Below are 11,645 nucleotides of genomic sequence, written 5' to 3' on the forward strand. Positions count from 1 at the left end.
AGCTGGACTTGGTAATGTATGAGAGTCACCCAGGTGGTACTGGGGGAGGGGGTGAGAACAATCAGTTTGGATGCTCACCTGGGAGCTTTTTATGTTTTTAAATGTGGGGCTCCAGGGGACTTTATCTCCCGTACTAGTCAGGGTTCTCTAGGAACAAATTATGAATCTTTCCCCCCTTTCTCTCTCTCTCTCTCTCTCCACACACAACACACACACACACACACACACACAACACACAACACACACACACACACACACACACATCCCTGAGATTACAGTGCTCAATGTAGTCCAGCTAATCAGTTAATCCAACAATGGCTGGCTATTTATGGAAAGTCCAAGAATCCAGTGGTTGCTTAGTGTACAAGGCTTGATATCTGAGCTGGCCTTCAGTATATTTTGGAATTCCAAAGAAATAGACTCTAATGCCAATGAAGGAATGGGTGTGCTAACAAAGCAAGGGCAAGCAAACAAAAAGCAAAAATATAACATACAACATATATATATATGTACATATGTATATATATGTAATGAATATGTATGTATGTATGTATGTAATTCATAAGTTCTGCCTCTAGAGAACCCTAATACACCAAGTAAAGAATCTCTCATAAGTGTTGTGTCCTCCATTTCTGGATTATAGTGCCTTTCAGATATAGTCAAGTTGACAACAAAAGGATGCCATCACACCTCAGATAAGCCTACGAGGAAACTTATACAGAAGCTCAGAGGTAAGTGTTATAGATTACTTTAAATCCAGTCAAGTTAACACTGAAGATGAACAAGGTTAAGACAATCGGGCATCAACCCTGATGCCACTGCTGATATTGCTGAAGCCAACTGTGCCTGAAGTCCCTGCGCTTTGTCCTCATTTATACTCGCTGGTGAGGCAAACTTCCCCTTCCTATCTTGGTTTGCTTTTATTTGTTTGATCTAAGATTCAGTCATCTGTAACTAAAAATGTTTATTTGGAATAAACTGCCTATCAGAGTTATTGTCAGGGGAAATTGAGATGTGCACATGAAATGCTTTTTGGTACTTTGTAAATGTTCCATAATGTAGGAATATCTCTCATAACTAATATAGGCCCGGGAAGTGAACAAGAAGCTCAGGGCAGTGTGGAAGAGAACTGGATGGATGCTGGAGTCACATAGATGTGAGCTTGAGTGCTAGTGTTGTCCCATGAATGAGGCTGAGCCAAGTTCCCAATAATTACACTTCTCTGTTCCCTCCTTTATAAAGCAGGGACACTACCTCCCATGCAGTGATTAAAATAAATAAATGATAGATGTGTACCATCTCCCTGTCACCATCAGCTTGCTTCCTTCTGATGTACTAGCTACTATCCCCACTGTATGCTTGTGTCCTCTGACACTCCCCCTGCCCCTGCATAGAACTCCTTGTTGAAGGACAATGGGAAGGGTGCTACCCAACGTACTTTTCCTGTGATGTCTTTATAAGTCAGGAGACTGTTCCTAAGGGGGTTTATTGGTTTAGATCCCAAGTGCTTTCAAATGAGTACTTTATGTTTTTCCCACTGCTTTATCATTTTGATAGAAGTCTAACGAGGGAGAAAATGGTTTGATTTGGAAGAAGACAGAACCATACCACAAATACTAGGGCTACTGTGGGTACCAGAGATTAGGGTTTGGAAGACTCTATCCTCGGATTGAAATTAGACAGGCCCTGAGAACTATATCCCCTCCAATTTTTAGACTTGACATTGATGTCTCCTACAGCTCCAAAAGGGTCATTTGCTCTCAGTGATCCAGTAAATCTTGGTACAAGGATGAACACTGCAGGATGTGGCATATTTGAGGAGAAGAGTTCTTTGTTTTGCCTAAGCAAGAAACACAAAGCTTCAAGACCACTGAATTCAAAGAGACTTCCATTATAGTATGGAGTCAGGGGCTGGGGACAGGAGAACTACGAAGGAGCGGATGCATCTGGTCACTTTCTAATGATCTCTGTGAGATCCCGTGTCCCCTCTGGGTCTCTTTTTTTCTAAGTGCTGAGTAAGGCCATGGATTTCCTTTCTCCCATGAACATCAGTTTCTTTGGAAAGTATTTCCAAACAAGAGTAGGGCAGTGTACTAGATAGTTTTATGTCAGCTTGACCCAAGCTAGAGTTATCTGAGAGGAGGGAACCTCAAGTGAGAATTTGCCTCCATATATCTGGCTGTAGCAAGCATTATGGAGGAAGGGTTGAGGGTCTCAGAGTGATAGGGACTCTACAAGAAGACCAACAAAGTCAATTAACCTGGACCACTGGGGCTCTCTGAGACTGAACCACCAACCAAAGAGCATACTGGGCTGAACCTAGGCCCTCCACACATATGTAGCAAATGTCTATGTGTGAGTCCCCCAACAATTGGTATGGGGGCTGTCTTTGACTCTGTTCCCTGCCAATGGATCCTGTTTCCCTAACTTGGCTGCCTTGTGTTTGGCCTCAGTGGGAGAGGATGTGCCTAGTCGTGCAGTGACTTGATGTGCCCGGGTGGGTTGGTATCCTGGGGGGAGGGTTGCGTGATTCCCCCTTCTCAGTGGAGAAGGGGAGGGAAGGATGGGAGAGAGACTGTGTGAGGGAAGAACTAAGAAGTGAGGGGCTCTAATCAATATAGTGAATAAATAAATAATGAAAAAATAATTATATCATATATATTGTGGTTTGAAAAACTATTTTGTTGTAGATAAGTGTGCTCGGTAGTTTTCTGTTAACTTGACATAGGCTAGAGTCATCTGAGATAAGAGAACCTCAATTTAAAAATGTATCCATAAGATTGGGATGTAGACAAGCCTATAGGACTTAATTATTAGTGTTGATGGGAGAGGGCCCAGCCCATTACAGGTGATGTCATCTCTATGCTGGTGGTCCTGTGTTCTATAAGAAAGCAAGTTGAGCAAGCCACAGGGAGCAAGCTTCTGCATCAGTTCCTGTGTCTAGGTTCCTGCCCTGATTCAGTTCCTGTCCTGACTTCTTTTCATGATAGATCATCATATGGAAGTGTAAGCCAAATAGAACCTGTCCCCCTTCCTCCCACCTCTGACAAAAGAACTGGCTCTAGGGCATTTTCTTAACTAGGGATTGATTGGGGGAAGACTCAGCCTATTGTGAGTGGTGCCATCCCTGGGCTTGTGTTCCTAGGTTCTCTAAAAAGCAGATTGAAAAAGCTCTAACCAGAACCCTCCATGGTTTCTGTATCAACTGCCACCAGGTTCCTGGACTGCTTGAGTTCCTGCCCTTACTGGATTTAATGAGGAATGTTATATGGAACTGTGAATGAAATGAATCCTTTTTTCCAAATTTGCTTTTGGTCACAGTGCTTCATCAGAGCACCAGTGATCCTAACTAAGACAGGCAGCATCAGAGGATAGAGTGTGGTAGGGCACTGGAGGGTCATTGAACCCTCTGGAGTCAGAACCTGCTCCTACCTTTAGCTAGGTGTGTGATTCTGGGAGTCTCACTCAGCTTCTAACTGCGATCGTTCTGTATCTGAGCTCAGAGTGGACCCCGTGTGGTTCCTGGCACTCGGTAAGCCTCTGTAACATCTCACTCATGATGTCCAAAATCCTAATCTGCAGACCGGTCTGAGATGGATTCCCAGTTCTCTTTGCTTCTGTCCTTGACTCTGTTTCTCTTTATTACACCGAGTCGCTTTCCCTCTTTGTTATTTCCTGAACTCCTCTCCTCTCTCTTCTTTAGCTAGCTGTGATTGAGAATGGTCCATAGCTTTATTTTGCTCTGCTTTAAAATATGTAATTTTCTTGGGAGGCAGAGGCAGGCGGATTTCTGAGTTCGAGGCCAGCCTGGTCTCCAGAGTGAGTTCCAGGACAGCCAGGGCTATACAGAGAAACCCTGTCTCGAAAAAAACCAAAAAAAAAAAAAAAAAAAAAAAAAAAAAAAAAAAAAAATATGTAATTTTACATTTCTTCTTTTTAATTTAAGAAGTCAAAGAGTAGGACATCTTATATTTCCTTCAATAAAGAAAGGACGATTTGATTTGCTTTTTTATACGCTCCCATTAAATTTCATCTGCTTGGCTCTCATCCAGTGTTCCACACTGTCAAAATCATTTTAAATCCTGACATGTCAGTTAGTGGCTTTGCTTTCTTCTCTGGCTTCATTACATCTGCCTTCTAAGCCTTCACCAAGTCCTTGACAAAGCCTGCAATTTGGGAATACTCTTTCTGTTATCATAAGGCTGAGTGTATCGATGTGCTGGAAAAGTGAATCAGTAGTGTATTACCAACAGCTTTTGAAAACAGCCTCTCAAACTCCTGCCCTGAAATTCCCACCCAGGAGGAGGGGAGTGGAGGCATCCATGCTCATAACAAGCGCCTAAGAGATGCTGGAGTCATGGGCGCCATAAGAACTAATGGTTCAGGCAAGTCAGCACTTCTTTTTTTTTTTTTTTTTTCCCCTCTAAAATTGAAGCAAGGCCACTGGAGGGTATGCCAGCATTTCAGAACTTCTATCTCCTTCCTTCCACACACAGCAGGGTTTCCTACTCATGGTTGCTTGACTTCCAGCTACCATGGCCATACTCAAACCAGTAAGGAAAAGCTGGAGGGAAGGGATATTTTCTCTGATTTTCAGAACTTTTGTCTCAGAAGTTGTGTTTGACACTTTGACTGACTTTTATGGTCTTGCTTCAAATAGACTCACAAATCACACTAACTGCAAAGAAATTTGGGGATTCTATCTTTATTTTGGGTGTCATGTTCCCAGCTAGAAGTCTAGATAAAGAAACTACATTTCTTACATTACTTAACATCAAGTGCTATTATGATTGATGGGGTTTCAAACTTTCCAGCTGGGGGTTTGTTATCTAATCCCCACTATGAGTTAGACAGTTCATATGAAACTCTGAACTTCAAATATCATCTTGTCTATGGTAGCCATTATTTCTTTTCATTTCATAGTTCAGGGAACATAGTCCTTGAGTATTTTTAGTGGTTTTCATGAGACATTATAGAAATGAGATCCCTAAAGCAAGAGTCAAATTCAGCCCTGCAAAACCCAGTCTCCTCCTGGTATATAATTCCACTTTGTAGCAATTGCACATATAACTGTAGATGAGCCTTTTTCATTCGGTACGTTCTATGCATAACTACAAAGGTCTTTGTCGGAGGCATAGATGATGATTTTACCCCAATGTCTGTGGGTCTGCTGGAGACACCTTTATGTAAGAGGATTTGGGTCTGTCCCACAATGCCCTCATCTTTGGGGTCATAGGCTCACTGAGGTGCAGCTTTCCCAGACCCACAGAAGATGTACATTTCCCCAGTGCTTGGGTAGGTCCATTGCTACTTCTTTACTAAAGGAAGTCTCAAACATCCTTTACCTTCAAAGTCACGCAATACATTGTTCCCAGGAGGGAGCCAACATCTTGGATGTATTCTGGTCTAACCCAGGTGTTTGAGCTGGTGCATTGAATTAGAAATCATCAGAAGAGCTGAGAATTGGGAATCCTGAGTTTTACTCTCAGCTCAGTCATGAAAAATTTGTGTGACTTTGCACCAAGGGCAAGTCTTTCAGGGCTTTGGCACTGTTCTAGGGATCTCTTAAGATCTGTTGAGGATTTCCCCTGAAAAACTGTGGACTGTGGGAGTACAAAACAAATCTGAAGCTGGAGAGATGGCTCTATGGGTATAGTGCCTACTGTGCAGACATGAGGACCTGTGTTCATAGCCCCCAACACCCACATAACTATGAGGCAGGTGATACCAACCTCTGACCTTCACATGCATAGGCCAGTATACCCCCCCCACGATGAATGTGCACATGCATGCATTCCCCCACACAATTTTTTTTAAAGTTTCTGTAACAAATAAGGGTTTCTTAAACTTCTCTGACTATAGATTAGACTTATGCAGAGCGGATATGTATATGCACCCATACACACACATACTACACTCTCCTTCTGAACCTGTGGGTCAAGATTCATGACTGTTGATCATCATAATGGAGTATAAAGTGCTGGCCTTCCTGATCAGTGGGTGGGTTTGGAAAAAAACTGGAGTCACTGAAAGGCCATTGATGCCATGGCCTTCTGCTTACCCAGGGTGAATGCAGGCTGTTCCTTTACTTAAGCAGGTAAGCGTTACTCTGATGATTTATGATAATGCTTCCGAGTGTGCAGGTAAACATGCCATGGTTTATTTTTCAGAACTAATGAAGTCTGTTTAATCTCTCAGTTCCCAGCAGATTCTGTTCTAAGAAATGGAGTGAGACTGCCAGACTCGTGTATGAGTTATAGAGGGAAGGTTAATGTCATGGAAATCATCTAGAAGCCTCATAGCCTGATCTTTTTAATCCCATGGATCCTTTGGCTGAATTCTGTGCCTTTGGGTTAGATGACCATAGGCCATGGAGATGAGCTGTAGCAACATGGGCATGGTCTGGTGATCTTTGCCTTCACAGCCATTAGCTCAGTATGGCGAGAACACACTTTTGAATTCCATACATACCCTGTTAAGTCCTTGCCTCATAGTTAACTCTTGAGTGTAAAAGATGGGACTGAAGGGGCAAAGTTTCTAAACTCTTGGGCTCTTAGTTTCCTCATGTCCAGTGGGATCTGTAGAGCTTGCTTTGCCTCTTGCACTAGTGTGAAAAACTTAGTGTGAAAAGTTTTTAGTTTAATTCATTGTACAGATATATAAAGTGAAGACAGCATTGTCAGAGGCAAAGAAGAAACCCAGTCCCTTAGTTCTCGAGCTCATCATGCTTGAGACTTTCCCTGATCAACTCCACTCCCACCACACTAGTCTTTGGTCCTTCCCTTGAATAAACCAGTTTTTTTCCCATCGAAGAGCCTTAGCCTTTGCCATTTCCTCTCTTACATTTTCACACTCTTGAAAAAAATGACTGGTCTTTCTGACTATGGAGGTCTCATGAAAAGACTATGTTGCTCCATAGGCCTCTCATGCTCTCCCATTAAAGGTTATCCCTTTCTAAGATTGCTTTTAGTGCATTGTCTTGTTATAGTTTTGCACATCATATTGTGTATTATCACTTTCTGAAATTACTTATTTGTTGACTGGTCCATTGTCTGCCACTGCTATTTCTTTTTGAAAAGACTTGCTTTCCTCTATATTGTCAATATGAAGAACAGGATTTATATTGTGGTAAATATATATAAATATATGTATTTATACATATATAAATATATGTATGTACATATATAAATATATATGTATATTATACATATATATATTTGGGGGGGGTTGAGACAGGGTTTCTCTGTGTAGCCTTGGCTGTCCTGGAACTCACTCTGTAGACCAGGCTGGCCTCGAACTCAGAAATTCACCTGTCTCTGCCTCCCAAGTGCTAGGATTAAAGGTGTGCACCACCACCCGGTGTAAATATATTTTTTGAATGAATGAACTGGATTAGATAAGTTTAATTTTGTTTTAAATGCCAATATCACATACTTTATAGATATGCTGAAATTCATTTAATCCATTTTTTTTAGAAATTGATACTCATTTTACTGCTTTTATTTTCTGCTTTTACTTTTCTAATGTTTCTGCTTTAGTGAACAAATAAAACTGAACTGTGTATACTGCTTGAATTCTGTGCATGGAGCAACTCTTAGCAATGCATCCAGGGGATCAAAGAGTATCCATGCTTTCCTATTGTGAGCTGGATTCTCAAATTTCCCTATAAAAAGTTCCATGAGCCTGTGCTGACACCAGCTTGCCCTTATCCCCAATTTTCTTTGCTGAGGGCACACCACTATTGATAAGCAGTTGATGGTTTTCAACCTGCCCTTTGAGTGCCCTACCTATTGCCTCATTCCCAAAGACAGACGTGTGTATATGTGGTACACACACATGTGCTATGCTCTATTTCTCTGAGCTCTAAGGGCTTTTTGTGGTTCTCTCAGTCTCTATCTGGGCTGCATTCACTGGTCTTCTGGTGTAAAATAAAGGGTCTTTAAAGCATAGGGTCTTATCTGTGAGGTTGTGGTTATTCTTCAGAAAGTTTTACCCCTTTTCCCCACCCTGAGAAGGAACTACCATCTCTGATTTTGGTGTGATTCACTTTTAACAAATATAATGCAAACCGAAGCTTAAAATATGCTAGTGGTTCAGGTTTGTCATCCAGCCTGTCTGTTGCCCTAAGATTAACCACCGTATAACCTAGATCAGGATCAATGTTCAACCTGTGAGACATGGAACATATGTGAACCCAGGTTGCCTTTGGAGCTGAACCTGGGTTTGGGCCCACATCGCCTGAACACCAGGCTCTCATGTGGCCGTGTAAGATTTTTGTCAGAGTCTAGTGAAAATTTTCATCTTATATGTTATGTGGCAAAAAAAACCCAATTGCTACAAAGGCCAAGTTGGAAGTGGAACATCATTTCAGACTAATAACCCAGTCTAGTGTCAATCATGTCACATTCCAAATGCCAGAAACCCTGTAAGGCAGCTATAAAAGAGAAATATTTGAGTCCAAATATGTCTACATTATGTAGGTTTCATTGTTGAATGTCAAGTGCCAAGCATGTCAAATCAAACATCCCCTCAGAATGAGAGAGCCGAGGTACATTTGAACCCCAACACATTTACTTTTATGTAGGCTGTGTTGAGCCTTGAAGGAATATTGGGGGGCAGGAGGGACAAATCATATATGACATAAGGAAGCTGCTGTGTTCCTAGAACATCAAGGGCAGAGTAGAAGGGGCAGCTGTGCTCACCATGAAGCAGAGCACACTCGTGTACATGGTGTCGAGCGTGCGAAGGGGACAAGGCTAGATAGAGTAAGGAAAGGGACTAATGAAGCTGTTTTGAAATGTGAGCCAAGAGAACCCCAGATATCAGTCGGGTCCCAGCCATAGACTATAAATTATCAGCATTCAGAGATCAAATACATGGCGAAGACAGGTTAGAGCCTAAGATTAGCTAGAAGAGACTGGCCAGCGGTTTCATTCTTTACTTTGTTGTTTCCATTGAGACATCATTGTCAATTAAGCTCTGCTTAGTGAAGTTCCATGCCATGTTTTTATTCCTTAAATATGTTGTCTTTACAGAAAGCAGATATTGATGGTACAATTCAAAGTCTACACTAATGTGGCCTCATAGTTACACAATTTCCAGAACACACCTCTAAGTGATGTTCTCTGTGAGCAGCTCTTTGAATTTCATCTAATCCATTATGCTGACATTCTCCGGATCATTTAAAAAATATTTTGGGTTGTTAAAAGGTCATATAGATTGGACTTTGAATTCTAGAGGTAGCAATAACTGATTATGCGATCATGAAGGAACAACTTTGTTTTCACAAGACTCAATTCCTGAAATCATACACACACAAGCCACCGTGAATGGACTCCTCAGGTTATATTTATATAATAATATCATTAATATTATAAATATAAATATAATGTTATAAATATTAAATTATACATATTTATACATGAATGCATTTCTATATCTGAGACTCAACTTCTTTATCTGAAAAATACCAAAACAAAACTACCAGGAAGGTTATACAAGGATAACATTAGTGCATAAAGAGTAGTAGCTTTGTCTCCACTCCTGTTATGACCCAGCACATACTATATATCCTGTCATTCAGATCAGCATATTTTGGGCAATAATAGACAGTGGTGGGGTGGGTACAACTTGAGGCACAGTGAGAGAGACAGGGTCTTGTCACCAAGTTTGAGAACCCAGGGACAAACACCCAAGACTGACTGAGCACAGTGAGAAGTTCAGAGGAGAAAGCAAGCCCTGCCTATGTGCCAGTTCTTACAATGCCTCTGGGGAGGGCAAGAACTGACTCAAGGGTGGACACTGGGTGCAACTAGGTCACTGGGTAATTTTCTGGAATACTGCTCACATTCTAGATGCCAAGCAGACTCTAGAGACTGTCAATATTAGTAAGTTCTTTGTTAAAAATTCTGATTGTTTGCCTTACAGGTACTTTGTCCACATTTGCTAACACAGAAAGGATTCTTGCTCCCTCTCCAAGCTGTGTTCCTCCTTGGGATGGAATTGCATTCCTTGTTCAAGCATGGAGTGTATTAGGTTGGGTTAATATTGCACTGGGTTAGTACATTGTGCACTGAAGGGTATAGATAGGGTTTCCATTCCCTCTTTCTACTTCTCTTTTACTGTGGGGGTTGGTTGGGCAAACTGACCTCCACTGACTGACTGCTTTTCGATGCTCTCTTGTTTCCTCTGTCAGCCTGGCACCGTAGAAGTTTCTGCAGTGGTGGGACCTGCACACCTGCACTGTCCACAGTGGCAGCTACCAGTCATGTGGATAATAGTATGGATGGTGTGCCTAAAGATTGGAGGTTTTAGTCAAATGAAGGGCAATTAATTTAATCTGAGTGAATGTCAGGTCAGATGTCAATACTTGCATGCAACTCTAGAAGGTATGGCAGCAGGCAGCCCATCTGCTGTAGGAAGAGATAGAAGAAAACTTTATTCATACATTTTATTGTTTTCATGTAGGGCATTTGTGTCTAATAAAATGCTAGTCCCCATTTTTAGAGTTAATATCTTAGTTTTGTACTTGTGTGAATACTTTACCTAAATGTATGAATGTATACCAGTGCGTGCCTTCTACACATGAAGATTAGAAGAGAGCACTGGATCTCTTAGAACTGGAGTTACAGGTGTTTGTGAGATGCCAGGCGGTTACTGGAAACTGAACCTAGGTTCTCTGCAAGATCAGGAAATGCTCTTAAATATGGAGCCATTGCCAGGCAGTGGTGGGGCCTTTAATCCCAGCACTTGGGAGGCAGAGGCAGGTGGATTTCTGAGTTCAAGGCCAGCCTGGTCTACAGACTGAGTTCCAGGACAGTCAGAGATACACAGAGAAACCCCGTCTCAAAAAAACAAACAAACAAATCTTAAATATGGAGCTATTATCCTAGCTCCCATAATTTTGCTTTTTAAACATACAGGAGAAAGACTTTTTTTTTTTTCTTTTTGGTAGGGGCAGCATTTAGCTTTGGGTCTAACCTCTCTGCTTTAATTAAATCAAAACTAGAGAATACTGAATTTAGGTGCCAGCTTCCAGCCCAGGGAACAAGGAGGTGTTGTGTTGCCTTGATGACTGTTGCTGCTTGCCAGTCTGACTTTTAGAATCTCTACAGTGCCGAGGGTGTGGTTGGTGGAACAGGATTTAGGCATTCCCCTGAGCCTTAGTAAAGCTACACTTGTCCTCTCAATGGATGCCCTGAACACATAGACTGGCTTAGATGCTGTCCATGCATCTCAAGAGTGGCTTTATTAAGTGTCATGGGACAAGGCAGTCTGAGGTATCCAGCTATTTTGGTGTGCTGGCTCAGCATAGGAATTAGAATCCCAGGCCTGCTTTTTGTGACTGTGGAGGAATGACTTTAATGGGACCAGTTAGGATGATTTGATGGGGTCTTTGCCCCCCCCCCCCCGCAACATAAATCACTTCCAGCAACTAGACTGCAAGGGCAGAGCTTTGAAGAAAGCTGCAGGTGCGAGGCGGTGTTAGTATTTCATCTGTCCCCACTTCCCATGTCTAGACCCACTGCCACATTTCATTCATTCAGTTCCACCATAAACAATTCTGAGGTTCTCATTCTCCCCCTTACTCCCTCTTCAATAATTCCTTTCCCTTCTTTCCTTCCTTCTTTTCTTCCTCCCTCCCT

At 41.9% G+C, this 11,645-nt stretch overlaps 1 long non-coding RNA gene across 1 annotated transcript in view; it reads left to right on the top strand.

Moving 5' to 3' along the window:
* The first annotated feature begins 647 nt into the window (after positions 1–647).
* The window catches only part of LOC116081888, an 84,811-nt gene continuing 73,813 nt past the window's right edge, over positions 648–11,645 (top strand). Inside the window, exon 1 of the long non-coding RNA XR_004115071.1 lies at positions 648–731. This is a non-coding gene — a long non-coding RNA (uncharacterized LOC116081888). The remainder of the gene's footprint in view (positions 732–11,645) is intronic.

Source organism: Mastomys coucha, unplaced genomic scaffold (genome assembly GCF_008632895.1).
Source record: "Mastomys coucha isolate ucsf_1 unplaced genomic scaffold, UCSF_Mcou_1 pScaffold7, whole genome shotgun sequence".
Lineage (NCBI taxonomy): Eukaryota > Metazoa > Chordata > Mammalia > Rodentia > Muridae > Mastomys > Mastomys coucha.